Source organism: Mustela nigripes, chromosome X (assembly GCF_022355385.1).
Source record: "Mustela nigripes isolate SB6536 chromosome X, MUSNIG.SB6536, whole genome shotgun sequence".
Lineage (NCBI taxonomy): Eukaryota > Metazoa > Chordata > Mammalia > Carnivora > Mustelidae > Mustela > Mustela nigripes.
In genome coordinates this window covers 17,918,072-17,944,575 of record NC_081575.1, presented here as the reverse complement: position 1 = coordinate 17,944,575, position 26,504 = coordinate 17,918,072, and the positions used below count along the sequence as shown (strand labels likewise).

General features: G+C 43.5%; 1 protein-coding gene and 1 non-coding gene across 5 annotated transcripts in view; both read right to left on the bottom strand.

The window, feature by feature from the left end:
• Positions 1-26,504, bottom strand: part of HS6ST2 (heparan sulfate 6-O-sulfotransferase 2) — a 280,921-nt gene that overhangs the window by 166,802 nt on the left and 87,615 nt on the right. The gene's annotated exons all lie outside the window — the stretch shown is intronic.
• On the bottom strand, positions 25,787-25,893 carry LOC132007889 (U6 spliceosomal RNA). Its single transcript, XR_009401445.1, has one exon. It is a non-coding gene; the product is annotated as a U6 spliceosomal RNA (small nuclear RNA).

Sequence of the window (26,504 nt, the reverse complement as noted above, 5' to 3'; positions counted from 1 at the left end):
CTGTTGAAAAAAAAAGCCCAACTTTCTCAGCACTCTGCGCATTCTTTCCTCCTAACTCCATTTCAGAGGAAGGGCTCAAGTCCACAGCTAACGTTCTCTCTGCATACTGCCTTCCATTCTTTCCTGCTTCCTCCAAAATCTTTATCAATTATCCTCTGCTCTCTCCCCATTTATTAGCTACCTCCTTAGTGACTCGTTTCTCCCAAAATATGTGCTCAAATTTCTCCATCCTACTGAAAATTTCCTAGATTCTGCCATCACTCTACACTCTCAGTGTTTCCAGGTAACCACTTCAATTCAGTTTTCAAACTGCTGCCACATGATTTCTGCCCCTAATAGTCTACTTGACCTGCTTCATTTTCCTCAATAACCTCTTCAATCGCTAAATGGAAGGCACATTTTTCAGTCTATCTGACCTGGCCATTCCGGAGCACCTGACAATGCCAACCACCTCTTCCTTATTGAAATTCTCTTCCCCCGTGATTGTGATGACCTCTCTCACTCACTCCTGGTCCTCTTCAACTGCTTCCACTGGGTTCTGCTTATTTGCTGTATTTCTTCTGCCCAGAGTACATGTGTAGATATTCCCCCAAGGCTCTGTCTTTGTTCTCCCTCAAGCTTCAGACCCACATATCTACCTGCTTCCTGGACATGGACTGGGAAGACTCTGAGAAAACCAAACTGTAAAAAACCTGAACTCACTTCCTTCTCTAAATCCATGCCTCTGCCTAGGCTTCCTATCTCACTGAAGAACAGCGATGAGATCCACCATATCATACCAGATGGAAAACCATGGCTTCATGGTTGACTCTCCTTCACCCTTGCACCTGACCACATCCGACTGGTCATATGTCCTGGCAAGCCAGCCTCTCTCTCATACATGCCTCCTCCTCTCCATTACAATGGCCCTAGTTCAAGTCCCCCCCCCCCACCTTTTACCTATTGCAACAGTTTCACAACGGATTATTTTTAGTCTCTGATCTCTCCTCCCTTTAAGCAATCGTCTATATTATCACCAGCAAAAGCAGTAAATAAATGAATAAGCGAATAAATAAGCTACAATGGAAAACGTGTTTCCTCCATATTCAAAAACCTCTGAAGCTCCCATTTTCCATAGTGTCCAACTGGTATGCAAGTCCGAAGGTTGATGTGGTATGCAGAAAGAGCCTGGGCATCAGGGTGGGAGAGTGATCTCAGTGTGAATCAGGATTCTGCCACTTGCTAAGTGTGATACTGATCGGTTTACTCTGCTTCTCTGTACCTGCTTCCTTGGGCTGATTGCAAGAACCAAATGAATTCCCATATACATCTTCAGTACCCAGTACCGTCAGAGAGCCCAGTATACAGTAAGCGCACATAAATATCACCTTTCTTCCCCTTTCCTACCGAGTACATTCCCAATCTCCATTACCCCCTAGGAACTCTCCCCAAACCATGCTCCAGACACACACAACATTCATCCTTTCCTCAATCACGACAAATACTTTCTTTCCTCTGCTTCTGCTATGTATTACCCTAGCCTGGAACAACTTCCGTCATTCCCTTCAGCCTGATTTCAAAACCCGTATCAAATGTCACTGCCCTCTTGAAGCCTTTCCAACACCCTTGATTCTTCCTGTATACTTCATTTGGAGCAGTTCCTGTTGCTTGTTTTGCCTTATGGCTCCTTAGATCCGTTCACCTGCCATAACTGTTCCCTTGACTATGAACGTCTTAAGTGCACAGACTCTTTCTTAAATATATTTCTATTATTTATTTTTTAGAAGATTTATTTATTCATTTGAAAGAGAGTGTGTGGGGAGGGAGAGGCAGAGGGAAAGGGAGAAGAAGAGAATCTAAAGTAGATTCCCTGCTGAGCAACAAGCCCTAGGCAGGGCTCGATCCCATGATCCTGAGATCATGACCTGAGCCAAAACCAAGGGTCGGACGCTTAACCGACTGAGCTATCCAGGTGCCCCTTAAACACATTTTAATACCTAGCACCTAACATTCAAAAACACTTAGAACAAACTGTTATTTTCAAGTTGGAACACAGTGAAGAGAAATTACGTATGAGGACAGTCAGAACCCGAAGAACAAATATTAAAGCATATTTTAGAATCTAATGAAATACGTGTTTTCATATTGAGTAACTAAGTAATAAAATAATCATAACAGCCACTTGTATAGTTCTGTTGTAAACACCACTCAAAGTATTGTACATGCATTAGCTCACCTATTCTTCACAGCAGACCTGGAAGTGGGGTAAAATTATCATTTCGGTTCCACAAAAGAGGAAACTGAGGCTCAGATATATTAATTAACTTGCCTGAGGTAACACAGCCTATAAACAGTAGAGCTGAGATTCCAAGCCGGGAGTCTGGTCCTAGAATTCGTGCTCTTAAATGGCCACAGTGCTCCAAAACATCACATCGCAATCCACGTTGAAGCTTGCTAAGATGGCAGAACACATGGATCTTAACCTTGGCCCTATTAGTTATGTGTCTTTGGGTAAATCCCTTTTCCTCTCTGAGCCACAATTTCCCCATATGTCAAATGAGAAGATCATATCCAATAAGCGGCTTGGTCCCCCTCAGCGTCAACATTCTAGGATACTCTGAACGGCATGCACGTACTTCCCAGTTCGTCGCAGGCACGCTGGCACCTTCTAGAAGTGTGCTCTACATAGTAATTTAAATAACCCTCTTGCCAGCTTCCTTTTTTCTTGTCAGAGACTTATCAAAGTTGTTCTTCGCACAATTGTTACCTCTCGTATTAGTGGGGGCTCAATTACAGAGGTTTAACTCTATTTCTGATCACAGTGCTCCCTGTTATGCTGCCCATAAATAATATTAAACTAGTGCCCAAGATTCAAAGGTTAGTGACTGCTTTGAATTCTTTGAGTGAGTGCCCTAACAGGAAAAGAGGGTGTCACTGCTGTCATTAGTACTTGGGTATAAAATTAGTTATTTGAACCAAATGAGTAGGGAGTCCTTGTCAGCACTGTTTTCCACCTCAAAGGAAATCAGCAAAGCCTATTAGTTACTGGGAAAATAGTCTGTGGTTTGTGCAAGTCTTCACCAGACAGCAGTTTTCTTAAAATATTTGCTGCCTTATAATTAGCTTATGTATCTGATTAATTTTGGAGGAAAAATACTTCAACTTGGAGACCAACTATTAAGCCACTGTAGTTGAGAAAACCCAACTCCAAGGCCAGTAACCTTGGTGTTCATTGCCAACAAAGAGTCATGAAGCTTCCAGGCCCTGGGAAGTCCCGCCACCAGCTGGGTTCTATACCTTAATACAAAGAGGCCCATCAGGCTGGGAGGCAGGCAGCAGAAGCAGCTTGGACTCGGGGCTTTAATCGGTGGTGATCAGAGAACAAAATGAAAAGTAAAACAAGATCACAGCAGGCCAACTTAGGGGAACAGTGGAGACCACAAAGTTAAAACTTGGAACGTGTAATCAAGGTGATTAAAAACTCAAGCCACTCCACCTTGTTACTCCCTAGCCCGCCAGCTTGCTGTGCCTGCTCCACAATCACAGTCAATCGTTCTGATAGCTCAGAATGCTTCATTCTAGAAACTCATTTATAGTCCCACTTGTCTTCGGGCAGTGGAACAGGATTTGTGTCTCCGTCCGCCCTTCCGTCAGTAAGGCTGACATGCCACACAGGGACCTAGATCTGAGTCATGCCAGTGTGCAAATGGTGTGCGTGCATTCTGCTTGCTCACCGGCAAGTCAGGGGCAGAGGAGATATTGTTGAGTGACCAGGACACGAAATACCACACAGAGGCACAGAATGTGCAAAGTCACCTTCCCCAGACTTGGAGGTCGCTTACAACAACTCTGAACAGCCTAGTCAGCCTACTGGAGGAAGAATGAGCTTGGGATCAGTGCAGCAGCCTTTCAGGGTGCCCTGATTAAAAGCAAAGAGCCTCAGGGCACCTAGTTGGCTCAGCTGGTTGATTTCAGCTCAAGTTGTGATCTCAGGATAGTGGGATCAAGCCCTGTTTTGGGCTCCACATTGGGGGTGGAACCTGCTTGGGATTCTCTCTCTCTCTCTCTGCCCCTCCCCGTGCTCACTCTCTCTCAAAAAAAAAAAAAAAAAAAAGAAAGAAAGAAAAAGCAAAGAGCCTATGTTTTGCCAAGCCATCCATCTTGAAAAACTCTGGTAAGTTCTCTTTTGACGATGTGGGTTCTCTCTGTTCATCCACTCAGGATATACGGAGTCCATACCACGGGTCTCAGACCTTTAGCACAGTTACTCATGCAAACTCTACACAGAGTCGGCAGTCTGCCAATCAACTCAATTCAACAAATACCAGTCAAATCAGCGAGGTGTGAGGCCCTGTGCTGGCAGACGGGCAAATGACTAAAACGGTAGGTGCAGTCAAAAGTGGTTAAATGCAAAGACCCAGGAGCCACGGTGCTTGAATTCAAATCAGATCCCTGCTGTTGCTTACTAGCTTTGTAACCTTGGGCAAGTTACCTCAGTCTTCGTTCCTCCCTCTGTCAAATGGGAATGCAAAGCCTCCCTCCCTCCCACATCTGTGGTGAGAAGGCAAGAAGTTTGCTTCTGTTCAGGTATATAAAGCACTGTCCGCCTGGCACAGAGCAAGGGCCGCATGCCCTCTAGCTATGTATGGAAGCCAGCAGCCATCTTTATGTCATGGACCTTTTTTTAAAATTTAAAATTTTATTTTTTCAGTGTTCCAAGATTCATGGTTTATATACCATACCCAGTGTGCCAGGGACTTCTTTAAGGAGCTGATGAAACCTGGCCCAGCGTCCCAGAATTACATACATATACCCACGCATCTAATTTTAAGGGCCTTATGGATTTCCCCTCCAGGTCCCACAGGCTTAGGTGAAGGATGTGTGATTTCATGGGAGAAACCCCACAAAAGCTAGTGACACCTACCCCTAGTTTTAAGCATTGTATTGGGATTGCAAACCTCGTTGGCTTTCTCTAGAGACAAAGCAGTGTAGGGGTTCAGAACAGGGACTGGCGAAGAGGGGACCTTTGGGCTCCAAGCCTGACTCTGACACTCACAAGTTGTGTGACTCGAGGCAGGTGACTTACGTTTTCTGAGCCCCCGTTTCCTCCTCTGCAAAACAGAAGATCACGAGTATCTCTACCCCAGGGGATTGCTAGGAGAGACACTACAGGGGGAACGTTGGCACGTGCCTGGGAAACAGTCCATAATTGTCACTAGGCCTGACAATATCTCCTAGGGATAGGCAACAACTCCCACCAAAACAAAGAATGGTGGTCAGGAATGGTTCTGCACTTGGATTCGAAAAAGCACCTGAGTATCTTTTCTTTTGAAAACGACAAGCTGAAGTTTCTCACTTACAACTACATCTCTATTCATCTCTAGTGGGAAAGTGGGCCAAACTCGGTCAGGGCTCACCATGGAAGAGGTTGGTGTCCGGTGACCTTCTCAATAAATCAAAGACAGTCTATTTTCTGTATCCATAGAGCTAATGCAACATGCCAAGAGAAATAGGTAGGTGTGACCAATTGGAAGTTTCTTTCCATAACACCAGGCTGCTGAATGTCTCACCACATCCTTTGTCCTCCGAATCAGCAGTGAAAAGCACTGTCAGCCAGCCCCCAGCACGTTCAGCAGAGAAGTTGCTTAATTAAATATGCTACTGAATGGGCTATAGAATTCTATTGCTTATTCTGACAGGTGAAAGACAGAAGGGGAAATTTCCTAGGTTTTTATTTAAGATGTATATTCAATGTATCTTCCGCAAAGAGTGTCCCAGGCTGCATTAATTTTAATGCTTTTTTTTTTTCTAAACCCAACTTTACACAAAATGAGCTAGTTGATGAAAACAAGCCTAAGTCAGTAATTGTCCCTACACTGAGAACCAACGCACAAAGTGGGGGTTAGGCCAGGAGGAACGATTTGGACAATGATGCAAAGAGGTGTTGGGAAGCTGCCTCTCTTTCCACCGCTCTCGGTGGTAATGCCTTTTGGACTAGGAGCAGGGAAGTGTGCTTCACCACCAACTGGGAGCACGGCGTCTGGAGCCAGGACTGAGTTCTAAACATGCCGGATTTCAAGGCTCACCGAGTATTAGTAAATGATGACCTGCTTCATCTGGAATTCACCCAGCTTTGAAAAAACAATGCTGGAGCCGAGACAGAAAACACGAAACGATACAGCCGTCTTGCTGCACAAGCTTGCTCAAACACTGAGCTAGGAGCTCAACCGGGGCCAGCTGAGGCTTACCCCCCAAGAGTAGGCACCAACTGTATGTGATGTGCCCAAAACGCAATGCTCAGAGGACACAGGACTGGCCCCGCACCCTCTGGCAGCTGACCTTTCTGGAACAAGCGTCAAAAAAAGACGAGATCCCAAAAGCATTCTCTGTCAGACCAGTTTGAGAACTGGGAAAAAATCCTCCCTCCATTTTCCCACCTGGGGACAGAATCACAGTTGACATGTTCCAGGTCACCTGCCTTTCCAGAGCCAAGCACTTGACCTGACAAGAGAACTTACAAAGGAGCCCTCTCCAGCGCCTTCTCGAGAACACTTCCTCTCTTCTTTGGTTTAAACTGCTGAATATGTGATAACACAGTCCTTACGGCTGGGATGGCAACAAAACACGCTGATGGGGCCACCCAGCAGCTTAGCAACTGTTTTAATGTCTTTAGGCTTTTTTTTTTTTTTTGAGAAGTAGAGAAAAGGAAAAAAAGCTTTGTCAAAGTGAATGTCACGCCACCATATTTCTTTCTACTTCAGGGAAGCAGGGGCGAGGAGGGGGCTTGGTGAAATGGTCATTGTGAGCTGTGAAGACTTTCATTCTGTGGTAATGTAGGGGACAAGGCTCTAAGGCAACGGGGGGGTGGCTCTTCCCTTCTCTTAGAAGGCATCGTGCACACTAGCTGTCTTAGAAGGCACCTTGAGCTCCCCCAGTCTGCGATCGATTGAAAGTAGGCAGGCTCTATCTCCTTGGGCTAGGCATTCAGAAAATCATCTGAGGGAGTCCCAAGGTCCCATTTCCTTGTTATTATCTTTGTAGAAAACAGCCAGATGATGGGGTGCTTGGCTGGCTCAGTCGGTTGGGCATCTGCCTTCGGCATGGGTCATGAACTCAGGGTCTTGGGATTGAGTCCCACATTGGGCTCCCTGCTTGGCAGGAGTCTGCTTCTGCCTCTCCTCCCCACTCATGCTCTATCTCACTATGTCTGTCTGTTTCTTTCTCTCAAATAAATAAATAAAATCTTAAAAAAGAAAACAGGTATATTGGGTGCCTGGGTGGCTCAGTGGGTTAAGCCGCTGCCTTCGGCTCAGGTCATGATCTCAGGGTCCTGGGATCGAGTCCCGCATCGGGCTCTCTGCTCAGCAGGGAGCCTGTTTCCTCCTCCTCTCTCTGCCTGCCTCTCTGCCTACTTGTGATCTCTCTCTGTCAAATAAATAAATAAAATCTTAAAAAAAAAAAAAAGAAAAAAAAAAGAAAACAGGTATATGAAAGATTTCAACAGACAGGGCCCAAGCTCAGGTGACCACCACTTCCTTCAAAGCCAAGAAAGTTGAGCACTGCCATGGGGCCACATGCCAGGGCACTCGGTGTCACTGCAAGTGGGGAAAAATAGCATCTATTAAGGTTTGATTGTGAAATTCAGATCTCCTCCTTGTCAAAGTGACTTGACCGATAATTCTTGTCACTTCCCATCCCAAAACCCTCACTAATAAAGATATATACAATTCCTTTTAAATAAAGGACCATTTCTTACTTGTAATGAGCGCAAGTCCACTCATCATCAGGGAAATGCAAATCAAATCTACAATGAGATATCACCTCACACCTCTCAGAACGGTTAATTAGACATATAGACAGATAGATATGATGGAATATTCTTCGGCCATCAAAAAGAATGAAATCTTGCCATTTGCAACAAAATGGATAGAACTACAGAGTATAATACTGAGCGAAATACGTCAGAGAAAGACAAATACCATATGATCTCACTCCTTGATGGAATTTAAGAAACAAAACAAACGAGCAAAGAAAAAAAAGGAGACAAAGCAAGAAACAGACTCTTAAGTATAGAGAACCAACTGATGGATACCAGAGAGGAGGTCATTTGGGGAATGGGCAAAATAGGGGATGGGGATTAAGGAGGGCACTTATTATGATGAAAATAAAATGATTTTAAAAATAAGTGGAAGTCAAAAGTAGTTTTTCCTGACTCTAATGAACTCAAAGCTCCTTCTTCCCATTCCCATTCTTTGGAGGCAAGAGGAGAGATCTGAGTGGCTCCCTACCCAGACCCTCCAACCCCCCAGGTGCTCAGTTGTCAGAGTCCAACAGTGGGGCTGGGAGAAGGCAAAATGAAGAGGCTAAAAGAGTCATGTTCTAAGGAATATCAGAGCTCAAAGTTAAAAAGCACACGCTATGTGCCCAATGATCTTCTAGCACTTGACAATACAACACACTTAATCTTCATAAGAACCCGAGGAAATGGGTACTATTATCAGGCATTTTACAGATGAGGGTGAACTGAGCCAGAAAAAGTTTAAGTGACTTGCCCAAAGTCACAAAGTTAATAAGTGATAAAGATCAAAATACCAAGAGTTCATCCCCAGAGTCTATATCCTTATGCCATGGTGTCTCAGAAGAGCTGGCTCTGTCCAGTAGGGCAAAGTGACATCTGTCTCCCTTCTGCACACTGGTCCAGAGTTACTTCTACCTCTACCCTTGCCTGTGGTCTTAGAGAGGACCAGGTACAAGCACCCCTCATGCTCTAGGTAGAAGCAAGGGATCCTGGCAGCTCCCCAAGATCTGCCTGGGCTCCCGATATGTGCTGTATCACTTTCAAATATATCCCGATTATTACCCCAATACTTCACCTGAACTGTCCTAATGAAATATGAGTGGATATTAACTAAGCTGTAAAATCCATAAAACTGCTGCTTTACAAGAGACATTTACTTATGAATCAGCAGTTGGGTTAATTCATTATTTAGTAGGCTTGTTATTTATAGCATATTACAGCTTGGTAAATTATTTATATGTGCTTGTTTCTGTGCATGATTTTCCCTTAAGAGAGGGAAAATGTTTATCAACCACACACAGGGAGGCTGTTTCAGTCAGAGGCCTGTTGTTAAAATAGGTTGGACCAGTTTCTCTGTCTTACTTCCCACTCCAGTCCAGGGGCTGACAGAACTGTAACCAAATCAGTCAATCAGTCAGCTATTGTGGGGAAGCAACCGTCACCGGAGGATGGCATTCCCCAATGGATATAGGTTATCAAATAAAGGCTCTGCCGTTACTACCAGGATAAAGTCAAAGTTTCAAAGCTGCAAGACCTCTAAAAGCCTCTAATATACCAAGGCATCTCTTAAATTTCCAAGTAGAGGGCATGTAATGAATTATTTGATGACAGAATACTTTTTATGCATAAAATGCATGGGGATAGAATGTATTTTACAAACATTCCCTTAAGGGGTGCCTGGAGGGCTTAGTTAAGCATCTGCTTCATGGTTTCGGTTCAGGTCATAATCTCAGGGTCGTGGGATTGAGCCCTGCATCAAGCTCCACGCTCAGTGGGGAGTCTGCTTGAGATTCTGTCTCCCTTTCCCTCCCCTTGTCCCTCCCCAACTTGCTCTCGCATGTGCTCTCTAAAATAAATAAATAAATCTTTAAAAAGAAGGAAGGAAGGATGGAAGGAAGGAAGGAAAATTCCCCTAAGAGGTATTCCTCATCCTTAAAGAGAACTTCCACTTGGTAAACAGGAGGGGCTGAACTCCACCATCTTATCCTTCTGTGAGACCAAAAAGGAAAGAGTCAATGCAGACCAATGTACTGACATAACACATAAGCAATCCAATCCAGTTACACCTGAGATCTGCACCACAACATTCAACACACTCTTGGATTGCTTTTGTTTGCTAATTGCTATGTGTCTTCCTTCTGTTCTCTAAAATGACAATGCTTAAGTGCGCCTGGGTGGCTCATTTGATTAAGCCTCTGCCTTCGGCTCAGGTCATGATCTCAGTGTCCTGGGATCGAGCCCCGCATCAGACTCTCTGCTCAGCAGGGAGTCTATTTCTCCCTCTCGCTCTGTGCTCTCCCTCCCTCTTTCTCTCTCAAATAAATAAAATCTTTTTAAAAAATAAAAAATAAAATAAAACGACAATGCTTCAATAGGCAACAACTGCTTCCACCTCTTCTGGTCCCTCCTCATACTGCATGTCGACCCCCGGCCAACAGGAGAATAAGCAGCAAACATTAAGTAGCAGTAAGCAGCAATCAACTACTTCTGGCCTCAGCTGTCTGGGCTGATATTTCTTCCAGGGAAAGCAGAAAAGCAGCAGTATATCACGGGGTAAAGTCCATAAAGTTAAATGGTGACAGAGGTCAGAAGAAAAAGGGAATTAAAGGTGGTAGGACCTTTCAGGCCAAGCTTTGAGGGCCTCGCCAGCCCGCTCTATGAGCAGTTTGTCCAGTAAGGAAGCCAGCTGGCACACCGGCCAGAAACCACTCTCTCATCATCTGAGTTGGGTTTTTTTGTTGTTGTTAACTCTAAGTTTTTTGTTTTTTGTTTTTTGTTTTTGTTTTACTCTATGATTTGTTCTCTAACTGGAACCACATGCAGAGTAAAGTTTTCATTGAAAAAGTCAATGCTTTTCTTCTGAACGTGAATTTTAAAGATTTGCTACATTCATAAGCCCAATTTTATTCCATTCAGCAGGGTCAACTTTTTTCCCATTTGAAGGACACCCTGATTTTATCAAAATTCATAAGACTATAGTGTCCACTTGCCAGAAACTCATTTGATCGTGGTCGTTGCTGAAGTCCTTCTCTCAATTCCGGTATACCTATCACCTATGATAAAGTTTTTCAATTGTTAAAGAACCACAGACAGCTAAAATAATTACTCAGAGTAATTGAAGTACACTTCCTAATCTGAATATGTTGCTTTCTATTGAGACCTTTGGAAAACATTATCATAGCTCTCTGGGTGGAAAGAACCAAGATGAAGGCCCCAGCTCCACCATGTCTAAAACTGTGTAACTCAGAACAAGTCCTTCTTCTCTGGGCCTCTTTCCTCTTTCTGTCAGATCAGAGCATTGACCTAAAAGGTGATCCCAGTATTCTAGGATGACCTTGAAGCATTGAGAAAGAAAAAACTAAGCCAACTAATAGGACATTGGCTTATGAAAACCTGTGTTTAATGGCACCAGTCAACAACAGAGACATCATACAAACCGGGCCCATTAGGATCTCTTCTGAAGAGACACTGCAAGGAATCTTCGGCTTAGAGCTCGTCCACCGTATGTCAAGGTGGGGGCCTCCCATCACACAAAGCACACACATCACTCCCCCAGCAGTCTTAGGAACATAACTGATAATGGTTAAGGTGAACGCTCTGGGCTCAGATCGATTTAGATTCAAAATTTTGCTCTGCCAACTTTCTAGACATGTGACTTAGACAAGCCCGTCAATCTCTCTAGAGATTCAGGCTTCTCCTTTTTAAGATTCAATGACGTAATACATAGAAAGCACTCAGTAGAGGAACTGATCCTTAAACACTCAAAACTTAGTTGATCTTCTTCTTTTTTAATATTTTATTTATTTATTTGACAGACAGAGATCACAAACAAGCAGAGAGGTAGGCAGAGAGAGGGGGGGGGGGAAGCAGGCTCCCCGCTGAGCAGAGAGCCCAATGCAGGGCTCGATCCTAGAACCCTGGGATCATGACCTGAGCCGAAAGCAGAGGCTTTAACCCACTGCATTACCCAGGCACCCCTTAGTTGCTTTTCTTATTCTCACCATGTTATTAACTGAAGCATCTTAGACATCTCCCCATACAGCCAAGTTAATCTACTCCCTGTCTTTCCAATGCTTCCAGTACTTAACTAACCCTACACCATTGCTTGAGGTGTACCCAGAGCCTGAACTCTTTGTCTTCCATGTCTTCCATGAATTATCCCTGACCACTTCAACTAGCAAGGATTGTTTTTTTCCTCTAAACACACAGTCCTCTACTACGAAATCACTTGCTTGAGAACTAATCACAAAACTCTCTTGTGGTCAGACACATAATTAACAGGCAAAAATGGCTCCAGTTTTCACACATGACTCTTACAATGGCAGAGGCTGACTGTTGTCCTCTGGCTCACCCTTCAGTGTCAAGCATAGAGCATGGAGTCCAATAAATACATTGGGCTTTTTTATTTGCCTATGGAGAAACCCAGCTCCATCTTTACAGGAAAGTTTCCACTAGAAGTTTCTTCGGGCCTGTGCTGTCCAATATGGTAGCCAGTCACCACATACGGATGTCTATTGGGCACTTGAAATGTAACCAGTCCAGAACATTTGCTAAAAGTATAAACTGCACATATGATTTCCAAGACTTAATACAAAAATGAAAAGAATGTAAGATATCACTTATCTTACTTATATGTTGAAATGATAATATTTTGGATGTATTAAGTTAAATAAAATAGAGTATTAAAGTCAATTCCACATGTTTCTCTTTTCACATGTTTCTTTTTAAATTTTTAAAAAATCTTAGACACATGATATACAATAAAAAAATTTTGTGTATATATGTATGTGTGTGTGTGTGTGTGTGTGTGTGTATTCAAATAAACTCGTCACCCAATGTGAGGCTCAAGTCACCTGCTCTAGTGACCAAGCCAGCCAGGCACCCCCCTTTTAACATTTTTTAATGCAACTAATAGAAAATTTAAAGTTATATATGTGGCACATGTTATATTTCAATCGTATAGCATGGCTAAGGCCTTTTGAAAATATAAAGCAAGTGAACACACAGATAATTAAATGCACTAATTATTTTACCACTGTTCTTTTCAGAGAACACCTATAACAACCTGCTAGTGTTTGAATTTCATGTCTATTCTGATCTAGCGCCATAGGTGTGAACTGTTCTGGGGTCCTTGGAGAATGGGAGCTCCCAATGCGTGTGCCAGATGGGGATCTGTCTGCAGGGTACACGGTAAAGGGCTGCATTATGGTCAGACCATCTCTTTCCTGCTTGAAATGCTTTTGTTATTAATTAAGCAGCTTAAAAGCTCCCTGGTGAAATACTAAAATAAAATATGGTCAAGTGGTTTACACATGCAAGTGGAGAGGATGGCAAAGGAAAACCTGAGTGATCAGTGTTGGATAATGACATTGATTTTAAGGCAGTAGCTGGGGAACTAAGGAGCTTTCATGGGTCAGCAATCACTCAGGAGCTCTTGGTACATTCAGGAAGACCATTTGTACCTTCGTGCCCACCGAGGCTATACAAGCAGCCTTCTGAATCAGAACCTCGTCTTCAGCACAGAATTATTGAAGCCTGCTAATTGAATGCTGTGTGCCTGCAACTTCTCCAGGTGCGAGAGGGCTATAAATGACATCAGATAGAGCTCTGACACCCAATGGTCATATGCTCATGGGCTTCTTATGGTCCACAGTGTCAGAGAAGGCTACACGGGGGAATCGAAGCTGGAGCTGACCCTGAAGGGGCAGAACACATAAGACAAGAGACCGTTCGTTATGGCACAAGGTGTTACAGCGAAGGACAAGAAGGTTGAGAGGGAGAAGGAATACAGAATAATGTGTATCTTGGGACATATCATTGGTGGGAAGAGAGGAAGTGGCAAAAAAGAAATGTAGCTGCGAGACTTTGGATGGGTTTCAATGTTCTTATCAGCCAAAGGGGATGATATCCATACTATCCGATCGTGAATCTTAAATGAGTTACTGCACATGATAGTTCCCAGCATCATACTTGGTCCATTGGAGACACTCCATCATTGTTCCCTCCCTCTCTCATCTTTCACGTTGGGCTTAGATCTCTTGGTTTCTGACACAGACACCTGGATTTAGACCTGCCACCACTGTTGAGCCCCCCAAATTTAGCCTAGGAAGTTCCTAACCTTGAGACTGATCTCTCTCTTTTGCTACTAGAGAGGAATTCAGGTGCTTGTTAACCCATGACGAGCCAATCCACCTCTGTAAAAACAAAGGTAGCTGAATGAAGCTCCCACAGAAAAAGAAGAGCCATAATTTTCATTACAACCAACAGCAAAATGACCAATTAGTCTCAGCAAGTGAGTATTCTCTCTCTGAACGCACATTTGAAGCTGGACTGACCCACACAAAGATACAATTTCCTCAGCCAATCCGACTCCTCCTAGGAGACTCCATTTTAAATTTATTTCCTAGGGATTTCAGTCCAAAGTGCAATGGCAAAGCATTGCAAGATTTGCAAAGCAAGCACTTCACACGCCCTCTGTTTTAAGGAAACAGACAGCCAGGAGGATGGGGGGGATTGTTTCTTTTAAAGTCAGCATCACTCCTGCTTTATTTCTGTAACACACCTTCTTCATCACCCCTACCTGCTACCTCACATGATTCAGAACAGATGGCAGTGGTGCTGTTCATTCCCTGGGGGGTGGGGGAGTGGGTAGGGGATCTGTTATGTACAGTCCCAAAGTGATGCTGGACAAGCGAGGCATAGAATAAGTTAAACTCACAGAATAAGCTAAACCATGGGCCTGCCAACGGGAGGAGACAGAAGTTTGGGTGGCTCTAAGGACATGACGGTCTTCCCTCAGAGATCACCTATCGAGTCACTTCAGATGAGAGGAGAAACTCTCTGAAATCTCTCAAAAATGAGGGACTTTGGGGCATCTGGGTGGCTCAGTCAGTTAAGCATCTGCCTTTGGCTCAGGTCATGATCTCAGGATCCTGGGATCGAGCCCCACATGGGGCTCTCTGCTCAGCGGGGAGCCTGCTTCCCCCCTCTCTCTCTGCCTGCCTTCTGCCTACTTGTGATCTCTGTCTATCAAATAAATAAATAAAAATCTTTAAAAAAAATAAAATAAAATAAAAAGGATTTTTTTTTTTTTAATTATTAAAGGAGCCCATGGACGGGCCTACAGGGAGACTCAGGCCTGGCTGCTGCCAGCCATGTCCACTGGCACAGAGCTATCAGAAAGCAATTCGCCACGATGTATCAGGAGTCTCAAAATAGATTCTGATCCTCTGATGCAGTAATCCGGTTTCCGGGTGTCTCTCCTAAGGAAATAAACTGAAACATGAGAGAAACTATGTGCAGGCTGATGGTCAGACAGATAAATGAATAGAAGATGTACTTGCTTGTGAGACACTAGACCTTGTCTGTGGATATCAGGTTTAAGAAGCAGGATATAACACCTCATTTGTACATGATAACTGGTCCTGACCAAAGAAACACAGGGAACAAAAAAGAGGGAAAAACACCCCACAATTACAGCAACATCTAGGTCATGATCACGGAATGGCAGATGGTGTCTTTTACGAGCCTCTGTCCTAAGGTTGTCTTGGAATCGTTTGTATCTGTACACAACATGCCTAGTGTCTGTGTTTTCTATGAAATGTAACAATACTATTTTCCCCCAGAACACAAGGGATGGGGAACCTAAGGTTCTCAAGATGGCTCCGCTCTTCCCAAGGGCACCAGCCAGAGAGATGAACCTTAGCTTAACAAAATTATGCTTCCCAAGGTAATACCACACCCTACCTGGACCTTCTTATGTTAGTACCATGGTTTTCCATATTTTCCAGAGCACTTTTACATAAAAACATCAAAATCTGAGGCAGAGACAATATAAAAATGAAGATGTGTAGAGAAGTTTCTGGATCTTCCAGATCACACAGGCCTGGCGAGGCTGGATATGAGACCAGAGGCCCAGTGACTCCAAGCAGTAATGAGCACAAAGGTAAAGCCTCCGCTGACCAACTGTGTCCTTCAGATCCCTGCATTTCCTACAAAATTCTGATCTGGTCTTGATTTATTCTGGTTGGTGAGTGATCCAGAGGCAAGCAAATTGAAACTCACATTTTTATTCCATTGCCTGTAATAAAAGCAAGCATCTTCAGGTGTTTCTCATCATTCTCTGCTACTTCTTGCATTTCAAACCAAGATTTTGAAATTCCTGTCACTTCTCCAAACTTCTCGAGATTTTTCTCCTTTCTACCTGCATGAAGTTTGAGGACGATTTCACTTTTCCCCTCTAGGTTTTCCATTAGCTAAGGCCATTAGAGAGAGCCTGAACCCTGTCTTTATGAGGCCTCCTTCAAAGTGGGCTGTCACTGGGGTTGATGGTCCGGTTACAAGATTGAAGACTTGGACTCTGTAAAAAACCCTGCTCTTGAAAAAAATCATTAGTCTCTTCAACAAATGGTGTTGGGAAAACTGAACAGCAGCATGCAAAAGAAAGAAACCGAACCACTTTCTTACACTGTACACAAATATAAATTCAAAGTGGATTAAAGACCTAAATATGAGACCTGAAACCATAAAAATCCTAGAACACAGGCAGCAACGTGTTTGACATCGGCCATAGCAACTTTTTTTCCCCTACGTACGTCTCCTGAGACAAGGGAAACAAAAGCAAAAATAAACTACGGGGATTACATCAAAATAAAAAGCTTCTGCACAGCAAAGGAAAAAAAAAATCAATAGAACTAAAAGGCAACCTACAGAATGGAGGAGGATATTTGCAAATGACGTGTCTCATAAAGGGTTAGTATCCAAAATATATAAAGAACTGATACAACTCAACACCCAAAAAACAAATAAACCAATTAAAAAATGGGCAGAAGACATGAACAGACATCTCTCCAAAGATGACATCCAGATGGCCAACAGACACATGAAAAGATGTTCACCATCATTTACCATTAGGGAAATCCAAGTCAAAACCACAAGACATATCACCTCACTCCAGTCAGAATAGCTAAAATCAAAAACACAAAAAACAAGTGTTGGTGAGGATGTGGGGAAAAATGAACCCTCTTCTACCATTGGTGGGAATGCAAACTGGTGCAGTCACTGTGGAAAACAGTATGGAGGATCCTCAAAAAGTTAAAAATAGAGCTACCCTCTGACCCAGAAATTGTCCTACTGGGTATTTACCCAAAGAATATAAAAACACTAATTCAAAGGGATACATGCACCCCAATATTCATAACAGCATTCCTTACAAGAGCCAAAGTAGGCAATCAGCCCAAATGTCCATCAACTATGAATGGTATATATGAGACATACACACACACACACATACACACACAGAAATATTATTCAGCCATAAAAAGAAAGAAATTTTGCCATTTTCAGTGAAATGGATGGAGCTAGAGAGTGTAATGTTAAGCAAAATAAGTAATCAGAAAACACGAATACCATGATTTCACTCATATGCAGAATTTAAGAAACAAAACAAGCAAAGAGAAGAAAAGAGAGACAAATCAAGAAACAGACTCTTAACTCCAGAGAACAAACTACTGGTTACCAGAGGGGAGGTGGGTGGGAGACAGGAAAAAGGGGGTTGGGGGTGAAGGAGGGGACTTGCTGTGATGAGCACCAGGCCATGCATGGAAGTTTTGAATCACTATATTATACACCTGAAACTGATAGAACGCTGTATGTTAACTAACTGAAATTAAAATTGTTTTTAAAAAGTCACTAGTGAGATCCCCGGGCCCAAGGTTTTACACCCAATGCAGACATTTCCGGGGCATTTTACCTCCAGCGAATACATAAATCCCATGAATCCACTTACACTTTTTTAAGTATGGGGAATTCGACACATGGGAATGGTTATGTGTGCAGAAGACAATCAGTAGAAGGTGGGGGGGAGAGGAGGTTACTGGGGGTTATATGGTTTTATTTTAAAGATTTTGAAGAATAAGTGTAGAGAAACTTCTCGGGATTTTCTTTTTTTTTTTTTTAAGAAGATTTTATTTGTTTATTTGACAGAGAGATCACAAGTAGGCAGAGAGGCAGGCAGAGAGAGAGGGGGACGCAGGCTCCCCGCTGAGCAGAGAGCCCGATGCGGGGCTCCATCCCAGGACCCTGAGATCATGACCTGAGCCGAAGGCAGAGGCTTAACCCACTGAGTCACCCAGGCACCCCAGAATTTTCATTTTTCCAGAACTTTTCTTCCTTTTACATCTCTGAAACTTCACTATAAACCCGGTAACCAATCTGTAATTTCAGTACACCAGATTAAGGACAAAATCATAAACATGAGATACTTCCAGAATCTGACAATAAGCGGCCAAGAGACTACTCAGAGATATGGTGATGTTATTATATAGAGAGCCAGACAAAATGCCACCACCTGACTCAGTTGAAAGCAAGACACTTTGCTGAACTGGACAGCAGTCTCTTCCTCTGTAAAAAGGAAGGGTTCCAACAAAAGAACCTTTCAGCTTCCAGATTCTCTGGTACAAAATGGGAAACAACAGGGGATTCAGGAGGAAAGGCTCTATTGGGGAAGGCATCCCCCTTAGTGGCTCCCCCTTAGTGAGGTCCAGCCACTGAGACAGGCCTTGTCCAGCCACATTCTGGACCCTGCTCCTTGGTTCTCAGAACCAAGAGGCTTCAGAAATGGTTCTCATCTACTAAAATGTCTCCCAACAGCTGTACTTGAGGGCTGGGAGGAACGCACATGTTCTGTTCCAGGAGCAAACAAAGGGGTCAAGCCCGTCTCAGGCAGAAGCCACCCAAGGCAACAATGCTTCTCTTCACATGAGCTTTCCCACCTGTCAACAGATGCTTAAAGCAACAGGATGAATTCGGAACAGCTGAGTTGGACACCAAAGTAGAGCGAGGCAGCTGTTCCTTGCCTTTAAGTATAAAAAGCATGGCAGTAATGTGGAAAAGGGTCTGGTGACGTATAAATCTGATCGCTGTGCATATTCTCTTCTCGCCACACATTTCAGGACTAGAGTTATTTAACTGAAGAAACCGTAGACCCACCAAAAGCTTTATGTATGGCGAGGCCGAAGAAGACAAAATTATAGGAGACAAGGGATACTAATGTGTTACCATGGGAAGGGGAGGGAGAGCCCGGGAATCACGACCCTTCAGAATCAAACTTCAGTGGGAAGACTGGATTTGATCACATTGTTCAGAAGAAGCTCATCTTCCCCCCCAAACTTAAGTACGAATCAGCTGAAGATCACTTACTTGAGTGTTTAAATAAAAGCTAATACAATTCTTACTTAAATTTAGAAAATGGATTTTAAACTCCTACATGTAAATTTGGGATGCATTATGACTATGAAGGGGATCTGAATATGCCACCCCAAAAAGCGCCACTTTGATATGGAAGGATTATATTGAGCTGAAGACACAGGAGACACGGAAGGAGCTCTCCACCGTCCCTCTTTCTGCCTAAAAGCAGGACATCGATTCCCTGTCGTGAAAGGGTTCTCTCTCCATGCTCCTGTACCAGGAAGAGGAGGCAAGTATTATCACTGGAGACAAAGTCAGCTCTGAGGTGGGTCTGTACCACAAACCTAATCGAAATAAACTTAAGTTTGCCCCATATATTTACCTTCCCATAATTTAACCCCCCCTAGATGTCCAAACCTCTTTTCCTTTGTCTTGCCAATTCTCCACAAGTATATCACCCTGTGCTGAAATGGCACATAAGCGCCTGGGTTTAACCACCTCTTTGGGTCTTTAATTCTTTTCTACAAAGGCCCCCTATGCCCTCTTATTTTTTAAAAAATAAAATAGTAACATCAAATAAAATCTGTATGCCTCTGCTCCTGTTTGTCTGTCTTCTGGTCAGTCTAATTTGCAGGTCCCAGGAACAGAACCTCAGAGGGTAAAGAAAAAGCTGTTTCGTCCCCTATACTTACAAAGATAATTTTTATTTTACATTCTAAAACTTCCAAAAGCTCTAAATCTAAACCATGCTAGACATCAATTCTGAGAAAAAGTTGTTAAGATTTTGTTATTTATCACTGACTTCTACTCTTTCCAATATTTATGTCTTGTGCTTTGTATCCACCATTATGTTTGACAATTTTATTAAAAGCTAAATTATTAATGAAAAGGCTGAGCATTGACATTTAATCCAAAGTACACGGGGCCATACAGTTTATGTTAAATGTTCATTTAGTGTAAAAATAATTTTCATCCCTTATATTTTATCATCGATATTTTAAATTCTGTGAGCTAAAAAAGTTGATACTAATTCACACTTATTTATTTGCCCTTTAAATAGGTTTTTCATTATAAAATGGTGAAGTATACATGTGATCACTATGGAAAATAAAAGAAAATGTAGAAAAAAGACCAGTCACAATTCACCACCAAATCATATCCATGGCTAGCCTCCTGGGAAATATCTTTTCATTCTATATCTCGACGTTTGTTCAGGTTTGTTGGTGCTGTTTTTGTTAACAGCTTTATCGAGATATAACTTGCATTAACATACAACTTGCCCATTTAAAATATACCATTCCGAAGACACAGAGATAAAAGGGACAGCACAGGGCATATAGTCAGCGGCACTGTGATAGTTGACACACGGTGACAGATGGCGGCTACACTCGTGAGCACAGCATAACGTGTAGACTCATCAAATCCCTACGCTGTACACCTGAAACTAATGCATCATCTGAACTTCCGGTGAAATAAATAAACAAATCACTCTCAAAATAAAATAAAATGTATCATTCAGTGTTCTTCAGTATATTCGTGGATACGTGCAACCCTCGCCACAGACAGCCGATATTAAAGCATTCACATGGTGCCCAAAAGAAACCCTGCACCCCCTACCCATCGTCCATCCTACCCAGCTTAACCCACCTCGTCTCTGTAGATTTGCCTATTGTTGTATTGGTTTCAGTTTCTAACAATACTATATATTTGTATGGTTTTTTTTCAGCTCACATTCTAACGTGCATTTCCTAATTACTAAGTTTTCGTTTACAAAACAATGATTGCATAATAGTCCGACAAGTAGATTTATGGTAATATATTCAACGAGTTGTTATTGGAAATTCAGATACTTTCCACTTCTCTTTGTTCTGATCAGTTTAAGCTACCCTGTCCCTGCACAAAAACAATTGGTTGGGGATTCATTCTGGTGAATTCCAGTCCCCACCTGCTACTCGAGGGCAACGCCAGCCTTTCCGCCAGCCTCTATTTCTCCCTCTCTGTCAGGCTTTATGGCTCAGCTAGAATTCTGCCCACGGAACCCGTGGCATGAGTGGCTAACCTTGTCAAGGGGAAACTAGGGCTCAAAAGTGCCCCATGTGACAAGCTGTCAGATGCTGGAGGCCTGGTGTCCTGTTATCGTCCCAATCTGATCACTATCACAGTCGGAATACCAGTCCTCGGTTCCGCTCTGCAATCTGATACCGTCAGGCTGCAGCCAGAAGCACACGGCAATCAGGAAACCTGAAGAATCTAGTCCCCACTCAGGAAGGAAGCAGGCAAGAGGCTTCCAGAAGCATTCGCAGGAGAGCAAGCTGCATTCTGCTCTCGCTGAATATGAAAACTGATGGAACAAAAAACCAGTGAATCTGCGGGGGGGGGGGGGCTGAGTTTTCGGGTCATCCTCTGTAGTAATCCAAAACCCATAATGACTGCCATTAAAGATATCTCAATACCAACTGCAGGAAACACTCACCGAGCAGGGACATGTTTTTATAAGCACTATCTCATTTAATCCTCACAACACAAACTCGAAGTTACACATTTCTATTATCTACCCGCATCGGGCAGATAAAGAACTTGAGGTTCCCCTGCTCAGTAATTGGCCCAGGTCACACAGCCTACTGTGTTCCCCTCCCCTACCATCGCCCAAAAAGGGCAGAGACAGAATTCCAATCCACGCCTTCCCCATTCCGAAGTTTAAGTCCTCTGATTCATTTAAATGCCACCTAGTTGCTATGAAAGAGAAGGGAAAGGCACGATCACCTATTTACTAGAATGCCTCTTATGTCCCAAGACCCAGGCACTCTACTTCCCTTACACAGGGCCGCCCCGCACGTCTGTGACTGAAAGCTCTCTCCATTTTACACTTCAACAAACCAAGACTATGAGAGGTTAACAGATTTGTCTCAGACCTCGTAGCTACCTGTGATGGGACTTGCTGAAGTCCAACTAACAAACAAATTTTACTGCAAAACCCCAGCTTCAAGAAAAATGCCTTCATTGATAAAGTCGGGGCCCACGGTAACGACATGATTGGCAGACCCAAGTCTCAGGAAATGGCTCTTTGGCCACACCGAAGGAAAGCGGGTTAAACGTGGCTCAGGGGGCAATCCGTTTTGAGTACTTGGTTTCCAAATGTAAGATAAACTCAATGGAAATGATACAGTTTTCCTCACGATTGGAGAATTGCTCATCACGCGTAAATGTGCGCTTTGTCAAAGCTTTGTAGTTCACCTTTACGCTTAACAGACCTCTCTGGAAGCAGAAAAATATGACAATTATGCAAATAGCAGTGTTGAGCCAATTACGTGGAAAAGTGGGTGTACTTAAAAGGAAAAAAAAAAAAAGGTCTGGCAAAACGGGAGCGTCTCTCCTTAACAATGGAGAGTTTAAATTTAAAGACATTTTTGGCAAACAGGAGGGCATAGGTGGCTCTCGCTCTCGCTCTCTAGGTGTGATTAGCACCAGAGGGCTCCTCATCCTTTGTTTTCCGCTTTTAAAAACCCAAGTGCTTTCTAATGGTATTTTAAGTGAGTTGCTAAAATGTTCAGGATTCATTTCCCCGTGTTGAGTTCCCCAGAGATGATTTTCAGCGGGCAAATAAAAATAAGCATTTAAAAGATTTCTTTGCTCATCAAATGGTGGAGAAATCCATTCCTTTTAGCCTGCTCCATGCTTGAAAAGGTTAGTGTGGCCTTTGGAAAATACCAGGTTGTGCATTCCGTACACTGTTAATGATTCCCGGGATGCACTGACACTTGCAAGTACATCTTAACCTTTTTAAAATGGGGCCTCCATTGTCTTACCTTAATAAGCAGTTTGTTCACCTTATGTCTTACAAAGGCCACCGCAGTGGAAAATACATATGAGATGTAAAGCTGCAGAGACCAAGCGGTGCAACAGAAAAAGGATGGAGCGCGGCTTGCATCACATCCAACCTGCAGAGGGCGCCCGCCCTGCCTCCGAATACAGCCAGGGAAGGACAGCGCCTGGTTCCTTCCACACCCAAGGAGGACTCCTTCGCTCCCTAGCTCCCTAGATGTAGCGGTGTGCATTTCATTCTGGTACATCCATGTGTCCCCCGGTAGCCGCCCAGCTCCAGACTCACCAACTGGCCCCTGGGGTTTAGAGAACCAGACTGAGAAGACACCTGCTATATTCATTTGACTCTCCCGCTTTGACGCCTCCTACAGTCTAGCAGCAAGGGCCCTGACCTGCCCCTGTCTTTCCAGTTCTAGATCTCATGAAGCCCTATAGGTTCTTCAGCACAGCTCCAGGATCGCCTGTGTTAGGTGAGCTGGCCCTGCCCTCCGCACTCTCATGGCACTTTATTTCTTCCAGCAGCTTGGAAAGTGTGCTGGACATCAACCATCGGCGAACCTTGCGCTAGGCTCTGTGGTGACAGATTCCCACAGTCCCTGTCCTCAGTGAGCTCAAGACCAGGTTGGCTGCCCTTCTGTGGAGTTTTTGTGACATTAAAACAGTGAATGTAGAGCTCGCTCTCTCTCTCTCTCTCCCCGCCCCCCCTTTTTTTTCTGTATAAATTGCAATGTGTCCCTGGCCATGGCTGACTCTCCAGGGTCCTAGACTGAGTACTTTGGAGGTGGCTGGAAGAAGGGGCATGTATCCATGAGGGGAGAGACAGAAAGAGAATTTATGAAGACCATTTTGGGGGAAAAGGCTATTTTGGAACTTCTGTGGTCTCTCCACCTCCCGGGCAGAGAACTTTTCCTTTCCAGCCTCCCTCACCTCAATACGGCTTTGACATAGTTTACAGTAAGTGGCCACTGGTGTGTCAGTCTTGCCCAGTGGCCTCTGAGAAGCTTCAATGCCGCACCTGAATTTATTTTTCCCCCGCATCCCCTCTAATAGCTAGCCCATCCGGTGGCACATTCCACACCCTCCCTATTACTTGCCGGAGAAACAAATAAATAAAGGCAAGTGAGTGTTGGTTAGTGGCAAGTCTTGATTATTAGACTGAGGAACATGAACTTGGTCATGCATCATTTTTTTCATGAGATAAGTCAGAAGAAACAAAGCCTCTACAAAGAAATGTATATTCATTTGTGTTTCCTATGGAATTAAAAATTCCAGCTCTTGCCATCTAAAACGAGATATTAAAAACTCTATTGGACAATCTGTTTGTGGGAAATGAGGAGCCATTTAGGATTCATCAGAGCAAAGAGGTTTACTTGAGCCTTGAGGTGGAGAGAAATGGTATTATAAATCCATTTTAAAAAGAAAAGCCAAAAACGCCTAGAAAGCATTTTGCAGTACAAGAGAAAAGCAATTTACTTGTTACTGCTTCAATTTCTTAAATCATCTGGCTTCATAGATCAACACTAACTCTCTTTAAATCTACCAAATGAAATTCCATCCAATGACTCATTACCCAGGGCGAGCTGCAAATTGTGATTTGTGATTCCAGTAGTTCCTCCCGGAAATGCGGGGAAAAGGGCTGTCCAGGAAAACAGCAAAGCCCTGCATGTGTGTAAATAGATGCCGTTCACACTCCTTCCCGATCCTGCTCCATTACGTCCAGAATTGGGAGGATGAATCCAAAATGGCCTCCAGCCTTCTTAGAGAGGTGTTTCTAACTGAATATTGACTCCTGGCCAGTGTGACCACAGAATGCAGGCAAGTTAGCAGACTACAGAAAGTCTGGCTTCACTATCATCGAGTTCCAGGAAGTAGCCTTGAATCCCTCACTCAAATGGGGACTCTTTACTGCAGTTTTATCTGGAACAGTCTTTGTTGGTCCCCTCATTCACGCTTTTTTCGTGCATCCAGGCAAACCATCCTTTGCAGGGTAGACTTGGGGCAAAGAAAACCCCAAAACTCAGATATAATCTCTCATTCAAACTGGTCTACACTATTCTAGAGCTGTGACTGCAGGTGCCCAATGGGGGAGTACAGAGTTTCTGGCTTGACCCCATTGCCCAGAATCATCCTCTCATCTCCAGAATGGCTGGCCTTACTCAGTGTGGTGTCTGACCCAGTCCTATGGAGTATGGATTTATTGTTTAAATAATGGCTTTGCTGCCAACTATTAACATGAGTATACAAACAGACATGGTATCCATGTTTTTTCTCCTCACCAAAAAAACTATGGCACTGGCACACTTAAGAGTCATCAAGGGGTGCTCTGGTCCAGTGCAGCAAATTTTGCCCTAATTATGCTTTCGTGGCTGTATTCTTCCACACTTACACAAAAGCATCATTTTAATTATCACAAGTTCTTTCACCATCTTACTCTTCTGTGAACACCCATCCCACTTCGCCAGATTCTGGAAAGCCTACAGCAAAGCTTCACAACACACTTTTCCTCTCTCCCCGGATACAATCTGTGTCTCCCCTTCCCTCCCCCTGCCCTTCCCTGCCAGGCAGAGTCATCAGTGCTGTTTTCGAAAATGTCACTCATCCAATGAGATTCGGGGAACTATCCCCTGGTTTCCCCGTATCCAAAAGCATGTAGGTCATTAGCGACGCTCTGGGTTTTGCCAGATGGTGATTGCAAACAAGGGAGCTATGAGATCCCCAAGTGATAGGCCTGGATTAAAGGAGTAGTCGAAGGGGGCTTTGGCTCCTAGGACGTGGAATTAGAAATCAGAATATAGGAACTGAAATTAGGCTCCACTTGGCAACCCTGAACTTACTGTCTTATCATTTTAACTTGGATTTTACTTTTTCCCCACTAAGAAACGGCTTACAGAAATTCCCAAATCACATATATTCCGTTCAAAAGAATGCAAAAAAGATTTGTTTGTTTCTGAGTCAAAACTAAATGTGAAAAAAGTGATCCTGGATTTCTAAACCATTAGCTGAAAAATGGAACGCTTCACGAATTTGCGTGTCATCCTTGCGCAGGGGCCATGCTAATCTTCTCTGTATCGTTCTAATTTTAGTATATGTGCTGCCGAAGCGAGCACCCATTAGCTGAAAAATGTAGTTGTAGGTGATAAGTTAAGGGTAAAGAGCATCCAACCTCTTACCACCATTAACTGTTGTCTACAGTAAGGAAGAGTTGTTCGAAAAAATAATGTTCTGGAACCAGAATAGGAGGAGACAAAATAGAACCCTCGGAAGTGTTACAACCACCTTAGACGAGAGCTTCTGTAGGGTTAATGAGAGCTGTGAACGGGACCTGGTCCCTTTGCTCCTGACCATGAAACATGTCTTAGTTCTTCATTTTGTTTTGTTTTTTAAGTTTTTTCTAAGTCATCTCTATACCCAACATGGGGCTCGAACTCACAGCCCCGAGATCAAGAGTTGCATGCTCTTCTGACTGAGTCCACCAGGCGCCCTGAGTGTCTCTTAGTTCTTATCCACCTTAATACCCACAAAAATCCAACTGTTAGGATAGTTGGATTGAGTCAGGCGAGGGAGGACTCAGAATACTGAGATCAATAATGCAGGTTCCCCAAAGTCCGGAAGTTTTGAAAACTTCCTTCCTTCTTCCTCTATCTTCTCCTCCTCCTTTTCTTGGTTGGTGTCTCTCTCTTTCCCTTTCTCTCTTAAAAAAAAAAAAAAAAAGTACCCC